The sequence below is a fragment of the Leptonychotes weddellii genome, chromosome 12 (assembly GCF_054177405.1).
Source record: "Leptonychotes weddellii isolate Sample4059 chromosome 12, ASM5417740v2, whole genome shotgun sequence".
Classification (NCBI taxonomy): domain Eukaryota; kingdom Metazoa; phylum Chordata; class Mammalia; order Carnivora; family Phocidae; genus Leptonychotes; species Leptonychotes weddellii.
In genome coordinates this window covers 78,384,771-78,400,460 of record NC_138380.1, presented here as the reverse complement: position 1 = coordinate 78,400,460, position 15,690 = coordinate 78,384,771, and the positions used below count along the sequence as shown (strand labels likewise).

The 15,690-nt window shown below is 40.0% G+C and overlaps 1 protein-coding gene and 1 non-coding gene across 2 annotated transcripts in view; both read right to left on the bottom strand.

Moving 5' to 3' along the window:
- LHFPL3 (LHFPL tetraspan subfamily member 3) overlaps positions 1-15,690 on the bottom strand; it is a 477,483-nt gene that overhangs the window by 189,512 nt on the left and 272,281 nt on the right. The gene's annotated exons all lie outside the window — the stretch shown is intronic.
- Positions 15,199-15,305, bottom strand: TRNAW-CCA (transfer RNA tryptophan (anticodon CCA)). Its single transcript has 2 exons — positions 15,268-15,305; positions 15,199-15,244 (listed from the first exon to the last, which is right to left on the bottom strand). It is a non-coding gene; the product is annotated as a tRNA-Trp (tRNA).

The window sequence follows — 15,690 nt, the reverse complement described above, 5'->3', positions numbered from 1 at the left end:
TGGGTATTTATTTCTCATGTGCTTCTGTGTAAGGGACTGCTTCCTAACTCTCTTTGTTGATACCGTTTCCATGCTTAACAGATTCCTATCACTACAATTCTGTTTCAATAGGGCAAGCTATGCTCCATGCATTTGAGAATCAAAGGTAACTGTCCCTCAGTGAATCTAGTAAGGTGTGCCTATTTCTATCTTAAATGAGAGTCCTTCCTCCTTTCTGAGAATCTGCTGTGTTATTTGGACTTTCAACTCAGAATCCAGGCCCTGGAAGCAGAGGTCTAACTTGAGACTGGAGCCTAAGATGATGGCGAAGGACCGACTCTGTCCAATTTGTTCCTGGTCGTTCTTAGAAGTAGTTGGAGAGGGCAAGCCAGGAAGGAACAGATTTTTTTGTGGATCGAGCAGTTGGGGAGCTTGAAGCATCAACCCTGAGGCTAAGAGCTTGAGGATGGTCACGGGCATGTAGTGCCTGGTTAATTCTGGCCATACAAGTTTCGTGGAGAATTTTATTCTGAACCTGGCCTCGAAGAGTAAACAGAACTTTCTGTACACACTGCTGAGTGTTTGGAACTTAGCTTTTACCACTCTTCTCCAAAGAGGGACAAGGCCCTAAGATGTATACAGTGCAGAGAGCTCAAGTAGAAATTTATTTTCTTAACCAGAAATTTCAGAAAGTACCCATCTAATAGAAAGTCATTTCAGAAAGTACCGTTCCAATTTTAAATAAAGATGGGATCAGCTTCTACTCGCTTCCTCTTCCTCTCCCCTCTGGCTAAAAAGCACACTTCAGGCCTCCATCTTCCTCTGCAACACCATGGTATGTAAGTGGTTTTTCTATTTACCAAGCTAAAATGGAATCATCTGGCTGCAATGTCACCTCCGGTCTTGGTTGGATTTGCTAGCCATTTTCTCGATTCCTCCTCACCTAAGTCTTCAGGGACATTTCAACAACTAGGCTCAAGGAAGAACTGATCTTCTTGTGGGAAACACCTGCAACTTCACTGGGCAGGTCTCAAGGGACCATGCACAATGTGTTTATCATGGACTCAACACAGTGGGATGTCTCTTACTGAATGAACAAAATCTTCGTGGCAGAGGGTCCTGCAGTTTTGATGCTTGGTTGATCTCTTGTGGCTACAGGTACCTGGTTACATCTTCTGCAGGTGTCCCATGATGAGCACGTATGAGGATGCCTCCTGGCTCCTCTTACACTCTGCCTTAAAAATCTAGTTAGTTGGGTAATGCAAGGAAGATGCATCATGGAGGAGATGGTGTGGAAGAGAACACGGAGTGTCTGGGGTTGGGTTGTGCTGCTGATCCTGAGTGTTTTTTATGAATTACTGAATCTTTCTGGGCTAGGCTTTATCTGAAAAAAGGAACAGCTGAACCAGAGCTGCATCGTTCTAAAATCCTGTCTCTAACTCTTTACTCAGTGCTCACAAGAATAAATGAGTTTCTCTTTGTGAAGGGCAACATACTTTGCTTCTAAAAGCGCCCACAGAGGCAGGATAATTTCAGATGATCAATTCATATTTTGTTCTTACTGATGTCAAAGAAACAGAAGGGGTACAATTTTCCCTCTCACCCAAAAGTAGGCAAATAGGGCCATGAGTGGCAGAGATCAGGAATATCCTCAACTCCCGAGTTTTCAAAAAAAGGATGAAAATGGTCTAAGAGGTAGGAGCCAGGGAGGTCTAGGCTGGATGTGCTCCCCGCCCCCGCCCCCTGCCCCCCACCGGTCCTGGCTTTACCCTGAGCATATATCAGTGGCATGCAATGTGGACAGAAGACCAGAGCAGGAGTCAGAAAATCATACAGCTTGCCACCTGTTTTTATACAGCCTGGGAGCAAAGAATGTATTTTATGTTTATAAATGACTGAAAAGAACTCAAAAGAAGGGCGCCTGGGTGGCTCAGTTGGTTAAGCGACTGCCTTCGGCTCAGGTCATGATCCTGGAGTCCTGGGATCGAGTCCCGCATCGGGCTCCCTGCTCAGCAGGGAGTCTGCTTCTCCCTCTGACCCTCCCCCCTCTCATGCTCACTCTATCTCATTCTCTCTCTCAAAATAAATAAATAAAATCTTTAAAAAAAAAAAAAAAGAACTCAAAAGAAGAATAATATTTTATGACTGGAAGATAATAGAAAAAATATCTATTGGTCTTTGCCCCCAGTGTCTGGCACAGAGCTCCTAAAACCCTCGTAATTTCCTAAGTGATAAGAGCACTAGGAGCGTCTTTTGTAATATTTGGTTTTTGATCCCAATTCCAGACATAGAGCTCCTAAATCCCTTGGAATTTCCTGGGTGATAGGAGTGTCTTTTGTCCTAATGAGGTGACTCTTGCTGGGCTCCTAGATGGGGGCTGGTCACCAGAAAGATCAAAGCATGATTACAAGCTTGGAATTTTCAGCCCCACCCCCCATTCTCCAGAGAGGAGAAGGGCTGGAAATGGAGTTGGAGATCCATCATGCCTCTGTCATGAAGCCTCCACAAAAATCCCCAAAGTACAGAGTCCCGAGAGCTTCCAGGTTGGTGCACACGTGATGGTGCTGGGGGAGTGGTGCACCATGTTTGTTCTCTGCATTTATAGGTCTGATTCTGCTTTTTGTTTATTCAGTTTTTTTAGATTCCACTTATGTGGTATTTGTCTTTCTCCGTCTCACTGATTTCACTTAGCATAATATCGTCTAGGTCCATCCATGTTGTCTCAAATGGCACGATCTCATCACTTTTTATGGGTGTGTAATAGTCTATCATATGCTTATATGTGTGTGTGTACACACACCCCACATTTTCCTTATCCATGTGTCTATGGATGGACATTTAGGTTGCTTCCGCATCTTGGCATTTATAAATAATGCTGCAATAAACACAGGGGTGAGTGTATCTTTTTCATTTGTGTTTTCATTTTCTTTGGGTAAATAGTAGTGGAATTATTGGATTGTATGATATTTCCATTTTTAACTTTTTGAGGAAACTCTATATTGCTTTCCACAGTGGCTATAGCAATTTACATTCTCACCGACAAGGCGTGAGGGTTCCTTTTTCTCCGTATCCTTGACAACAGTTGTTATTTCCTGTCTTTTTGATTTTAGCCATTCGAACTGGTGTGAGGTGATATCTCATTGTGATTTTGATTTGCATTTCCCTATGATTAGCAGTGTGGAGCATCTTTTTATATGTCTGTTGGCCATGTGTATGTCTTCTTTGGAAAAATGTCTATTCAGGTCCTTTGCCCATTTTAAAATTTTTTTAGTGTTGAGTTGTATGAACTCTTTGTATAGTTTGGATATTAACCCCTTATTGAATATATAGTTTGCAAATATCTTCTCCCATTCAGTAGGTTGTCTTTTTGCTTTGCTGATGGTTTCCTTTGCTGCACAAAATCTTTTAATTTTGATGTAGTCCCAATAGTTTATTTTTGCTTTTGTTTCCCTTGCCTCGGGAGACATAGCTAGTAAAATGTTGCTACAGCTGATGTCAGAGAGATTACTGCCTATGTTCTCTTCTAGGATTTTTTTGGTTTCAGGTCTCACATTTAGGTCTTTAATCCATTTTGAGTTTATTTTTGTGTTTGAGTTTATTTTTTGTTAAAAAGTGGTCCAGTTTCATTGTTTTGCACGTAGCTGTGCAGTTTCCCCAGCACCATATATTGAAGGGACTGTCTTTTCCCCATTGTGTATTCTTGCCTCCTTTGTCATAGATTAATTGACCATATAAAGGTCAATTTTTGTTTTTGTGACTTTGTGATACTACTGGAGTTTACTAAGAAACAAAGAATGCAAATCAAAATAATTACCCACCATTATATGGCCCTCAATTAGTAGAAACTTAAAAACATGCACTAACTCTACACTTAGTTGGCTTTGTGTTCAGATTAGTACTTAAGACTGCTTTTGGGACCATGAACTGATATACCATGTACCAAAGTAAAGGTATCAAATACCCTTTGACTCAGTAAATTTTAGGTGGAACCAATAGTAAGAAATCATCAATCATCAATTATAAATAAGAATATTCATCATAACATAATTTAAATAGTAAACAAAGTTAAAAACTATATATCTTTTCAGTTAGAGGTGGTAAAATTTTGATATAGTCACAAAATTAAATAATAGAGATCCATCTAATTATCTTCAAATTATATAATATGGGAAAGTGTTCAGGACAAGTAGAAAAATCAGGTCACAGAATTCACCAGTATAATCCCACTTTTGCTTGAAATAAGACTGGTAAGAAACACACACGTTCACAGCAGTGGTTCTTGTTTTCCAACTTGACTATAATAAGCATGTGTTGGTTTTATAGTTAGATAGAAATATACACCATAAGAACGAAAAAACCTCCGTCTGAATAGGACCTTGAATTCACACTGTTGCATATTAAAATTAATGTCAAAGCACATGACACAATCAAATCCTAACAATGGTTCAGCAGTTCAGAGGATAAAAATAAACTTGCAAATACATACTAGAGCAGAGGGAGGGGATGTATTTATTGGAAAAAAAATTGTTTTTTGCAGTTGGCACAGTTCCAGTCCAGGACCCTGTAAAGTCAGTCCCTCACCTGGACCCCGTGGTGCCAGAATAGTTGGTCTTCCCAGAGATTTCAAGATTACTGTTATCATAGGGGCTTCGGGCATAAAGAACAAAATTCGACTGAGCATGGTCAGGAACTCTTTAGGGCACTTGAATTCTCACATTTTACTAGATGAGGTCACCGAGATTTACAGCTGTATACTGCCCCAAATTCAGTGTAACTATGAGTCACCTGGGGATCTTAAAATGCAAATTCCGATTCAGTGGGTCTGGGGTGGGGCCCAGATTCTGCATTGTAACAAGGTGTCAGGTGAACCCTGTGCTGTGTTCCTTGGATGACACTTTGGGGAACAAGAGTTTACAGAAAGAGGTCTCTGGTCCAAAGTCACATACTAATACAAAATGGGCATGGGAGTACCTTTCTCCTTTTCTGGCTGCTTTAAAATAAAGGAGGGGCGCCTGGGTGGCTCAGACGATTAAATGTCTGCCTTCAGCTCAGGTCGTGATCTCCGGGTCCTGGAATCGAGCCCCGTGTCGGGCTCCCAGCTCAGCGGGGAGTCTGCTTCTCCCTCTCCCTCTGCTCATGCTCTCTCTCTCTCTCAAATGAATAAATGAAATCATTAAAAATAAAATAAAATAAATTAAAATGAGTTTGAAAAAGAGACCTGTAAAACATTAGCCTTTCCAGATGCCTACTGAATTACTTCCCACAACTAGTTAGGCTGCTAATAACAATGCTTTGCAATTATGTAGTTCATTATATTTTCAAGGGCTTTTTTTTGCAACTATTAATTTGCTAATCCACCAATTTCTCTTGAAGAGCAGCAACTGTTATCATCTGCACACTATGACCCAGTTAATTGTATACAGTATCTCCAAATCCTTTATAGGATTTAACTTGAATCTGGATTTAACTTGAGCTATTTAAGTATTATGCAAAAGTCACATAGACATGTATGAGAATCTAAACAGACGGTGTGTGTGGGATCTGGTCTGTATGTGCCCAAGTACTGTTTTCTTTTAAGGTTAGAAGAATGATATTTGTTGAATGAATATAGGTGGGAATCAAGTCCTGTGTTAGCTGTGTGGTTTAACCTCGATAAGCCTCAATATCCTTCTTTGTAAAAGAGGGAAAACAAGACCCTGTGGGGATTAAATGTGATAATGTTTCCTGCCTTCCTTCTTCCTTCCTGCCTTCCTTCCCTCCCCTCTTCCCCCTCCGTCTTCCCTTCCTCTCTCCCTTCTTCCCTCTTTTCCTTCCTTCATCTTTTTTTCTTGCTTTATTAAGATATAATTGACATATAACATTGTGTAAGTTTAAGGTATACAATGTAATGATTTCTTTAAGATTGTATTTATTTATTTGAGAGAGAGAGAGAAAATACGAGTGGGGGGAGGGGCAGAGAGAGAGGGGCAAGCAATCTCCCCATTGAGCCGAGGATCCTGAGATCATGACCTGAGCCGAAGGCAGATGCTCAACCGACTGAGCCACCCAGGCGCCCCTACAATATAATGATTTGATACACACATTGTTAAAGAGAAAACCACAGGCCCAAAATAGCATCACTTACATTAAGGCCCCAAGTCAGTAAACCAAGACTTAATATCTAACCTAACTACAGTTTCAGCTCCCCAGAAATGTAACCTTTAACCAGTCCACCTGGGAATTTCCTGGTCAGCACTAAGAAGTCTACTGATAGATCCCTTCTGTTTCCCTTAGGAGGGTGAGCTTGCCTAAAAGAATGGATTCTTTCTAATAATTTCCTTTTATCTGCCCCCTCTCTACCTTTAAAAGCCTTTCCTTTTCTGTAGCCCCTTGAAGCTCCCCTCTATTTTCTAGATGGGATGCTGCCCGATTCAGGAACAGATTAATATGGCCAATTAGATCTTTAAAATTTACTCAATTAAATTTTTGTTATTTAACAGTATATACTGAGAAATGATTATAAAGACTAGTTAACAAACACATCCTTTACCTCACATAATTACCACTTTTTAAATTGTAGTGAGAACATTTAACATTTAAGACCAACTCTCTTGGCAACTTTCAAGTATGCAATACAGTATTGTTGACTACAATCACCATGCCACCCATTCACTCCCGAGAACTTATTCATTTTAAGCTGTAAGTTTGTACCCTTTGACTGTCTTCTTTCTTTTTTCAGTAAATAATTTTGGAACACATACTTTGTGCCAAGAACTATTTTAGCTGTTGTTTAGGGATACAGCAGTAAATAAGAAAACAGCAGGGCATACTAGAAAACAGAAACAAAAACAAAAACAAAACAGAAGAAAACCAAAAAGCAAACCAGTAAGATATGTTAAGCATGCAGAACAATTCATTTCACTTAATGACTGCTTAATAAGTTAAAATGGTGCTATTAATACACTGGGAAAGAGGCTGTATTTCATATGACACAATCTTTTCAAATATATGTTTACTTTCCTACACGAAATAGCAATATTTGAAAAACTTCAATTTAGTAGAGATCTGATGGATACTATAGTTCTATGCAGTCAGCCAACTCATTCATTCAAGAAACATTTAGAACCAGACTCTTTTCCTCCTTCAGACATTTCCCTTTCTGTGTTTTGGGCCTCAGAGAGAATTCATCCTGTCTAGGAACTTCTTGTCTTCTTTCACCTCCATCAAACCAAATTTATCTGTTTTTTTGTTTGTTTGTTTGTTTGTTTTAGGTCCTGGTTCTTCCAAGCAATGATCTCTCAGAGATGCCAATAAGCATCTCATATTAAATTGTCCCTGCTAATGTGTAATTTTATAACATATATACTCTTTCCTGTAAAACTACAGAATAAAACCTACAATAGGCTTTTGGGACCAACTTCCCTAGAAGGACTTGAGTAGTGTCAGGCCCTGCAAGGGGAGTTGCTTTTAAGGCCCTTAAGGTATGACTTACATGGTGAGAACCAGAACATGGTAGGGCTCAACGAAAGGAAGTACTTTGCCGGGGAGGGGGGGGGGGGCGGATAAAAGGAGGTATTTGGGAGGTAAAAGGACTTCAAGTGCCCTCAAACCACACCATCAGAATACGTGCTCTTGTCGCCCGCACAGTCCTGGGCAGAAATGATTAATGAGCAATCCCCTGTGTTGGCGAGCTTTCTTGCAACCATGAGGAATGAGGAATGCTGTCACATAGGAAGCGCTATGATGGGGCGCCCGGATGGCTGGGTCGTTAGGCGTCTGCCTTCGGATCGAGCCCCGCATCGGGCTCCCTGCTCCGCGGGAAGCCTGCTTCTCCTTCTCCCACTCCCCCTGCTTGTGTTCCCTCTCTCGCTGTGGGTCTCTCTGTCAAATAAATAAAACCTTAAAAAAAAAAAAAAAAAGGAAGTGCTGTGACATCCAAATAGGGCAAATCTGTTTTCGGCTTGGAGCCCAATTAGGAAATTACTCCGGCTGCCAAAGGAGTGGGACACAACTCCGCCCACCCCTTGGCGCAGGGAGCAACCACAGCCCACCGCAGAGGCAGGCTGACTGAGTAGCCACATCACTGCATGAGCAAAAACAGGGCCCATTTTCAAGGGGATGCACCTAAGACACAGTGCTCTCTGCCTGCTTATCTCACTGCTTTTCTCCGTCCCTGTGACTCTGAAGGAAATATCCTGCTTTGGACAGGGTAAGTTTGAGAAGCCAATTAATCAGAGCAACAGAGATGCTGAGCCCCTGGATATACACGTCTAAAGATCGGGGAGAAGTCTGGGCGGGAGATAAAAATGTGAACCTTGTTGAATTGCATGAGATCACCCAGGGACAGAACGCAGGTAGGGAATAGCAGAGGGCAAGGGGTTATTTCAAATAGAAAGCTTCCATCCGCGAAAGCAAAGCTGCAGAGCACCCACTATTATATTTTCTGGCCCCTCTTCCTTGCCAGTTGAGAGACCACCTGAGTTTTCTTTGAGCTCTTCTTTCATAGTGAGCCTAGTAGAAATCTTGAAAAACACAGGGTAGCATGCATGTTTTTGACTTTTGATCTCACAAAGGTACATTCTATAGTGGGAAAAATGTGTCAGGCACAAAGTTACAAGTACTCCCTAACAGAACTCCAAGAAACAAGGGGAGAAAAGTAGATGCCAATCTGACATTTGTCTGTGGACCTCAGCAAGTAAGTTCTATTCAAGTTCTAAGTATGGCTTTGCCTTCCCCTATTGGACTAGCATTCCATAGATGTTTTGATTTAAAGTGAGTACACACATTCCTATGGCCTTCAAGAGGTAGAATTCTCATTTCCTTCTTCTTGAATATGGGTGGGACTTAGTGACTCTTCTCATGAACAGAATAAGGTAGAAATACAGCTATGTGACTTCAGCTTTGGGCCATAAAAGTCATCGGGGCTTCAGACTTCCTCTTTTGGATTACCAACTCTGGAGGAAGTCAGCTGCCTCGTAAAAAGGACACTCAAGCAAGCCCTCTGGCAAGATCCATGTGTTGCGGCTTCTGTTTCTGCCAACACCCAGTAAGGAACTGAGGCTTCTTGCCAACAGCCATATTAGAAGTGGATCCTCCACTTGGAGGCTCAAGTTATTTATTTTTTTTTTAAAGATTTTATTTATTTATTTGACAGAGAGAGACACAGCGAGAGAGGGAACACAAGCAGGGGGAGAGGGAGAAGCAGACTCCCCGCGGAGCAGGGAGCCCGATGCAGGGCTCGATCCCAGGACCCTGGGATCATGACCTGAGTCGAAGGCAGACACTTAACGACTGAGTGGAGGCTCAAGTTAAATCTTTATACCACCAAAGCCCTGGCGGACAGCTTCACTGCAATCTTATGAGACACCCTGATCCAGAACCACCCAGCTAAGCTGCTCTCATATTCCTTACCTTCCCAAACTATGTGACTAATAAATGTTTTAAGTTGCAAAGTTTTGGGTTAATCTGTCACACAGCAATAGAAAACTAATAATAATGTATATTATGAATTGTGATCATTTGAAGTGTATCTTCTACATTTTTGCTTATTTTTTTTTTAGAAAACTTACTTAGATTTTAATTTACTTTTCCAGGACACTTCTCAGACTAATGTGAAAAAACAAAGCAAAAAACATTCATTTGTTGTTTTCAAAAAGCAAGAAACAAGTGAAGCCTATGGCCACACTAATGTTAAATGCAGAGTTAACGGCAATGTAATGGAAGGCTAATTGAAATTTTTATTGTGGCTATATAATTATAATCTAAATGCTTCTGCCATAATTTCATTATTATTATTATTATTATTTTAAGATTTTATTTATTTATTTGACAGAGAGAGACACAGCGAGAGAAGGAACACAAGCAGGGCGAGTGGGAGAAGGAGAAGCAGGCTTCCCGCGGGGCAGGGAGCCCGATGTGGGGCTCGATCCCAGGACCCTGGGATCATGACCTGAGCCGAAGGCAGATGCTTAACGACCGAGCCACCCAGGCGCCCCATAATTTCATTATTTTTAAAACATTCTTCTCCCATCAGAGTATAATCATTCTATTACCTTAAGTGCTATAAAATTTAATAATCCTGGTTAAGAAGAATTAAGAATTGTGACTTTTTTTCCTAGTTAAAATAGACTGTAGATTTTTTGGGAAGCTTTTAAACACATTAACTACAAGAAAATAACTCTGAAAACATAAGCCACACACTCACAAAATACCAGAAAAGAGAAGGTCTTCTGCCCTCCTTTTAAGAGGTCATTATAGGGTAGTACTTTTAAACTAACATGATGCACAGGCAGATAGTAGTAACCAGTCTGTTTAAAAAGCAACATTTGGCAGTGCCTGGGTGGCAAAGTCGGTTAAGCGACCTACTCTTAGCTCAGGATCTGGGATTGAGCCGTCAAGGCAGACGCTTAATGACTGGGCCACCCAGACGCCCCTGGAACAGTTCTTTAATTAAAAATTTTATGACAACAACCAAATATATAAATTAAGAAAAAGCCTACATTATAGAATGAAAACTCTATATCATTTATCTTACAATTAACTTACACCTAAATTACAGGCATCGATGAATTTGATACAACAGAGTTGAAAATAAGCTTCCAATTTCTCCTAGGAAACTGATGGGCATCCTACTTCCAATGAGGGTTGATAGTCTCAGATCTGGTCTAATCCAGAGCTCTTCCCACATTGAATAAGGTCTGTTGATCCTTTTCTCTATACCATGACTGCCATAGAATCCCATTGTCCAATATAGTACCCATTATTTGCATGTGGTTCTGTAAGTTTAACTTAATTAAAATGAAAAATCAGTTTCTCAGTTGAACTAACTACATTTCAAGTACCCAACAGCCACACGTGTCTATTGCATTTGATAGCACAGATACAGAGCATTTCTAACATTATAGAAAGTTCTAATGAGGCGCTGTCCTAGAATGTTGCTTCTGTGTTATTTTTGTGAAAAATTCCTAGCCTTTTCTTCTGTAATTGCTCAATGTGCCAGTGTAACTAATAAATTTATGGTAGAAAATTTGAAACAGGCAAATCCAATAAAACTAAAATCACTTATCTCTTACTACCCAGAGATGAATATGACATTTTGGTGTATTTTCTTCCAGTCTATTTTCTAGGCATCCATAAACAGAAATAGGTCATAGAATTCCACTATATTAGAAATATTTTTCTATGTCATTACTTTTATGACATCATTTTTAATTGCTGCATAGTATTTTATTATACAGTTTTTTTTCTGTATTGTTTATGGTGTTCCAACTTTTCACCATCGCAATTATGGATACTGTGGACATTCTTGTAGTTAAATCTTTGCCCTTATCAATTATTGTTTCATTTGTATACATTTTGAGAATCAGAACTTCTAAGGCTGGGACTGCTGAGTCAGAGACTATGCCAAGTTTTCAGGCTTTTGATACAAATTGACACCAGAAAATGTATGCAGTACCAATATACACACCTCCCAGCACTGTTTCAGAAAGACCATTTCTGTCTCTCCTAGCCAACTCTGGGATTTTTCTATTTTGTGTTCTTTTCCATTTTGGTAAGGGAAAAATTATATTTCATTCACATGTATTTATGTATTTATTTTCATATGTATTTATTTATTACTGAGGCTAAACATCTCCATGTCTTTACCAAATTGTATTTCTAAGATGATTTGCTTCATGTAATGTGATTGTGGGATGATTTTAAAAAAATACAATATATGGTTAACTTATTTGTCATAGAGTAATTGACTATATAACTATTGCCTTATTTCCGGACTCTGTTCTGTTCCACTGATCTATGTTTCTATTTTTGTGCCAGTACCATAGTGTTTTGATTAGTACAACTTTGTAGTATATCTTGAAATCTGGGATTGTGATGCATCCAGCTTTGTTCTTATTTACCAAGATTGCTTTGGCTATTCAGGGTCTTCTGTGATTCCATACACATTTTAGGATTACTTGTTCTAGTTCTATGAAAAATGCTGTTGGTATTTTGAAGGTATTGCATTGAATGTATAGATTTCCCTGGGTAGTATAGGCATTTTAACAATATTCGTTCTTCCAATCCATGAGCATGGAATATCTTTCCATTTCTTTGTGTCACTGTCAACTTCTTTCATCAGTGTTTTATAGTCTTTGGAGTACAGGTATTTTGCCTTCTTGGTTAAGTTTATTCCTAGGTACTTTATTTTTTTTGGTGCAATTGTAAATGGGATTGTTTTCTTAATTTCTCTTTCTGCTACTTCATTATTAAGTGTAGAGAAATGCAACAGATTTCTGTATATTAAATTTGTATCCTGTGACTTTACTGAGTTATTTTTCAGTTCTAGCAGTTTTTTGGTGAGGTCTTTAGGGTTTTCTATGTACAGTATCATATCATCTGCAAATAGTGAAAGTTTTATTTCTTCCTTACCAATTTGGATGCCTTTTATTCCTTTTTCTTGTCTGATTGCTGTGGCTAGGACTTCCAGCTCTATGTTGAAAAAAAGTGGTAAGAGTAGACATCATTGTCTTGTTCCTGATCTTAGAGGAAAAGCTCTGTTTTTTACCATTGAGTATGATGTTCGCTGTGGGTTTTTCATATATGGCCTTTATTATGTTGAGGTATGTTCCCTCTAAACCTACTTTGCTGCAAGTTTGATGAATGGACGCTGTACTTTGTCCAAGGCTTCTTCACATATATTGAGATGATCATATGGTTTTCATCCTTTCTCTTGTTAATGTGATGTATCATGTTAAATGATTTGTGTATATTGAACCACCCTGGCACCCCTGGAATAAATTCCACTTGATCATGGTGAATGATTTTTTAAAATGTATTGTTGGATTTGTTATTGTTAATATTTTGTTGAGGATTTTTGCATTTATGTTAATAAGAGATATTGGCCTGAATATACAATGGGTATACAGTGGGGAGAAGACAGTCTCTTTAATAACTGGGAGTACTGGGAATAACTAAAAGTACTGGGAAAACTGGACAGCTACATGCAAAAGAATGAAACTGGACCACTTTCTTACACCATACCCCAAAATATACTCAAAGTGGATTAAAGACCTAAATGTGAGACCTGAAACCATAAAACTCCTAGAACAAAACATAGGCAGTAATTTCTTTGACATCAACCATAGATATTTCCTTAAGTGTGTCTCCTTAGGCAAAGGAAACAACAGAAAATTAAACTATGGAGACTACATCAAAATAAAAGGCTTTTTGCCCACTGAAGGAAACCATCAACAAAACAAAAAGACAACCCACTGAATGGGAGAAGATATTTGCAAATAATATATTTGATAAGGGCTTAATAGCCAAAATATATAAAGAACTTGCACAACTCAGCAACAAGAACCCCACAAATAATCCAATTAAAAATGGGCAGAGAACCTCAATAGACATTTTTCCAAAGAAGACATACAGATGGCCAACAGACACATGAAAAGATGCTCAATATCACTAATCTTGAGGGACGTGCAAATCAAAACCACAATGAGATATCACCTTATACCAGTTGGAATGGCTAGGATAATAAAGACAAGAAATGACAAGTGTTGATGAGGATGTGGACAAAAAGGAACCCTGGTGCACTGTTGATGGGAATGCAAATTAGTGCAGCCACTGTGGAAGACAGTATGGAGGTTCCTCAGAAAATTAAAAACAGAATTACCATATCATCCAGTAATTCCACTACTGGGTATTTACTCAAAGAAAATGAAAACACTAATTTGTGGTGGTTTTTTTTTTTTTTTTTAAGATTTTATTTATTTGAGAGAGTGAGAGAGAGCACAAGCAGGGAGAGCGGCAGGCAGAGGGAGAAGCAGCCTTCCCACCGAGCAGGGAGCCCGATGCGGGACTCGATCCAGGGACTCCAGGATCATGACCTGAGCCGAAGGCAGTCACTTAACCAACTGAGCCACCCAGTCGCCCATGGATTAAGAGTACACATACGGTGATGAGCACAGAGTAATGTATGGAATTTTTGAATCATTACATTATACACCTAAAACTAATATACCACTGTATGTTAATTATATTTCAATCATAAAATGAATAAATAAAAAATACCACATATGCTTGATAAAATATTTTCTACCAGAAAAGAATACGTGCATCATAAACACATGCCATGGGAAGTTTCTTTTTCTTTTTTTTTTAAAGATTTTATTTATTCATTTGAGAGAGAGAGAATAAGAGAGAGAGAGAGCCCATGAGAGGGGGAAGGGTCAGAGGGAGAAGCAGACTCCCCGCCGAGCAGGGAGCCCGATGCAGGGCTTGATCGCAGGACTCCAGGATCATGACCTGAGCCAAAGGTAGCCGCTTAACCAACTGAGCCACCCAGGTGCCCACCATGGGAAGTTTCTTGATGAGACTCTTTATTCTGTCTTTGCTTTTAAATTAGAGTATGTACTTAAAATATTATGTGTTTCACTCCTTTGGAAGCCAAAGATGAATTTTTTTTAAAGAAAAAAAAATGATAAACATAAAGCTTATTTCCTGATTTCACACTTGTTCATATGTGTAGCTTTTTTCTCCACTGAAGTGTTTGTGTTTCTCTTAGAGATTTTTGAGTTTTTTATAAATCAGGGATATTGAGTTTTTTATAAATCAGGGATATTAATCCTTTGTTCAAGAAACTGCCCCAGTCTTGGTTTTTGCTTCTAGATATAATTTGCAATATTCTCAGAAGTGGAGAACACTCCATTAAGCATCAAAGGCGTAGACAAACATAAAAGGAATGGAGCAAACCATGAAGGAAAAATCTGACACATCTGGCTGCACAAAAATTTTACTCCTCTATATTTCTCAGTCCTCTTTGCTGGCTCCTCCTCAGTCATCGGTGCAAGGGAGAGGGAGGGACACACAGAGAAGGATGGAAGAACGCTCAAAACGCCTGCCACTGACACACTCAGAACAGTTAAAATACTGGAAACAGGAACTTAAAACCTTCACCTCATCTACATTGTAAGACCTACATTTTAAGTCCATATTACTATTACTATTATTCCATATAGATATTCATAAACACCGTAAGTACCAACAGGAAGAGAGAAAGAGAGGAAAAGAGGAGGGAGGGAGGAAGGAAGGGCAGGCAGAGAAAGACATCTAAACCGCACTGGCTTAAGAAGGGTGAAGTGCGGACCCTAACAGGGAGGAAGGGTAAGATTCAGTGTTGCTGCCTAAGAAGGAGGTTGTGATTTAATTTTAAAGGCTGCAGAATTTGAACACGGCAAGAATGAAACGCCAGTATGTCAGAAGTGGGATTTGAACCCACGCCTCCACCCGGAGACCTGAACCCCCAAGCTCAGGAAGCAGAAAATGGAGTCTGGTGCCTTAGACCACTCGGCCATCCTGACACACCTGGGAGCGCCTGACTTGGTCCAGAATACCTGCGGGGGCAGTGCGAGCTCTGAACTGGGGTTTGCGGAGCGCAGGGGCGCAGCGGGCGAGTTCGCCGGAAGCCGGAGGCTGACCCTGTGGCACGGGGTTGAGGCGTGCAGAGAGCGGGGACCCAGAGCTGCGCCCGCCCCAGCCGGTGGGCATTGGGAAATCGCAGACTCTAGATGTGGGGGTGTCCCAGGCTCACTCCCAGACAAATTCCTCCTCCCTACCTCTTCGGCACCTAGCCAAAGATCATCTCACCTGGTGTCAGCTTTAAAAATCATTCTTTCTTAACATATATTGCATTATTTGTTTCAGAGGTACAGATCTGAGATTCAACAGTCTTGCACAATTCACAGC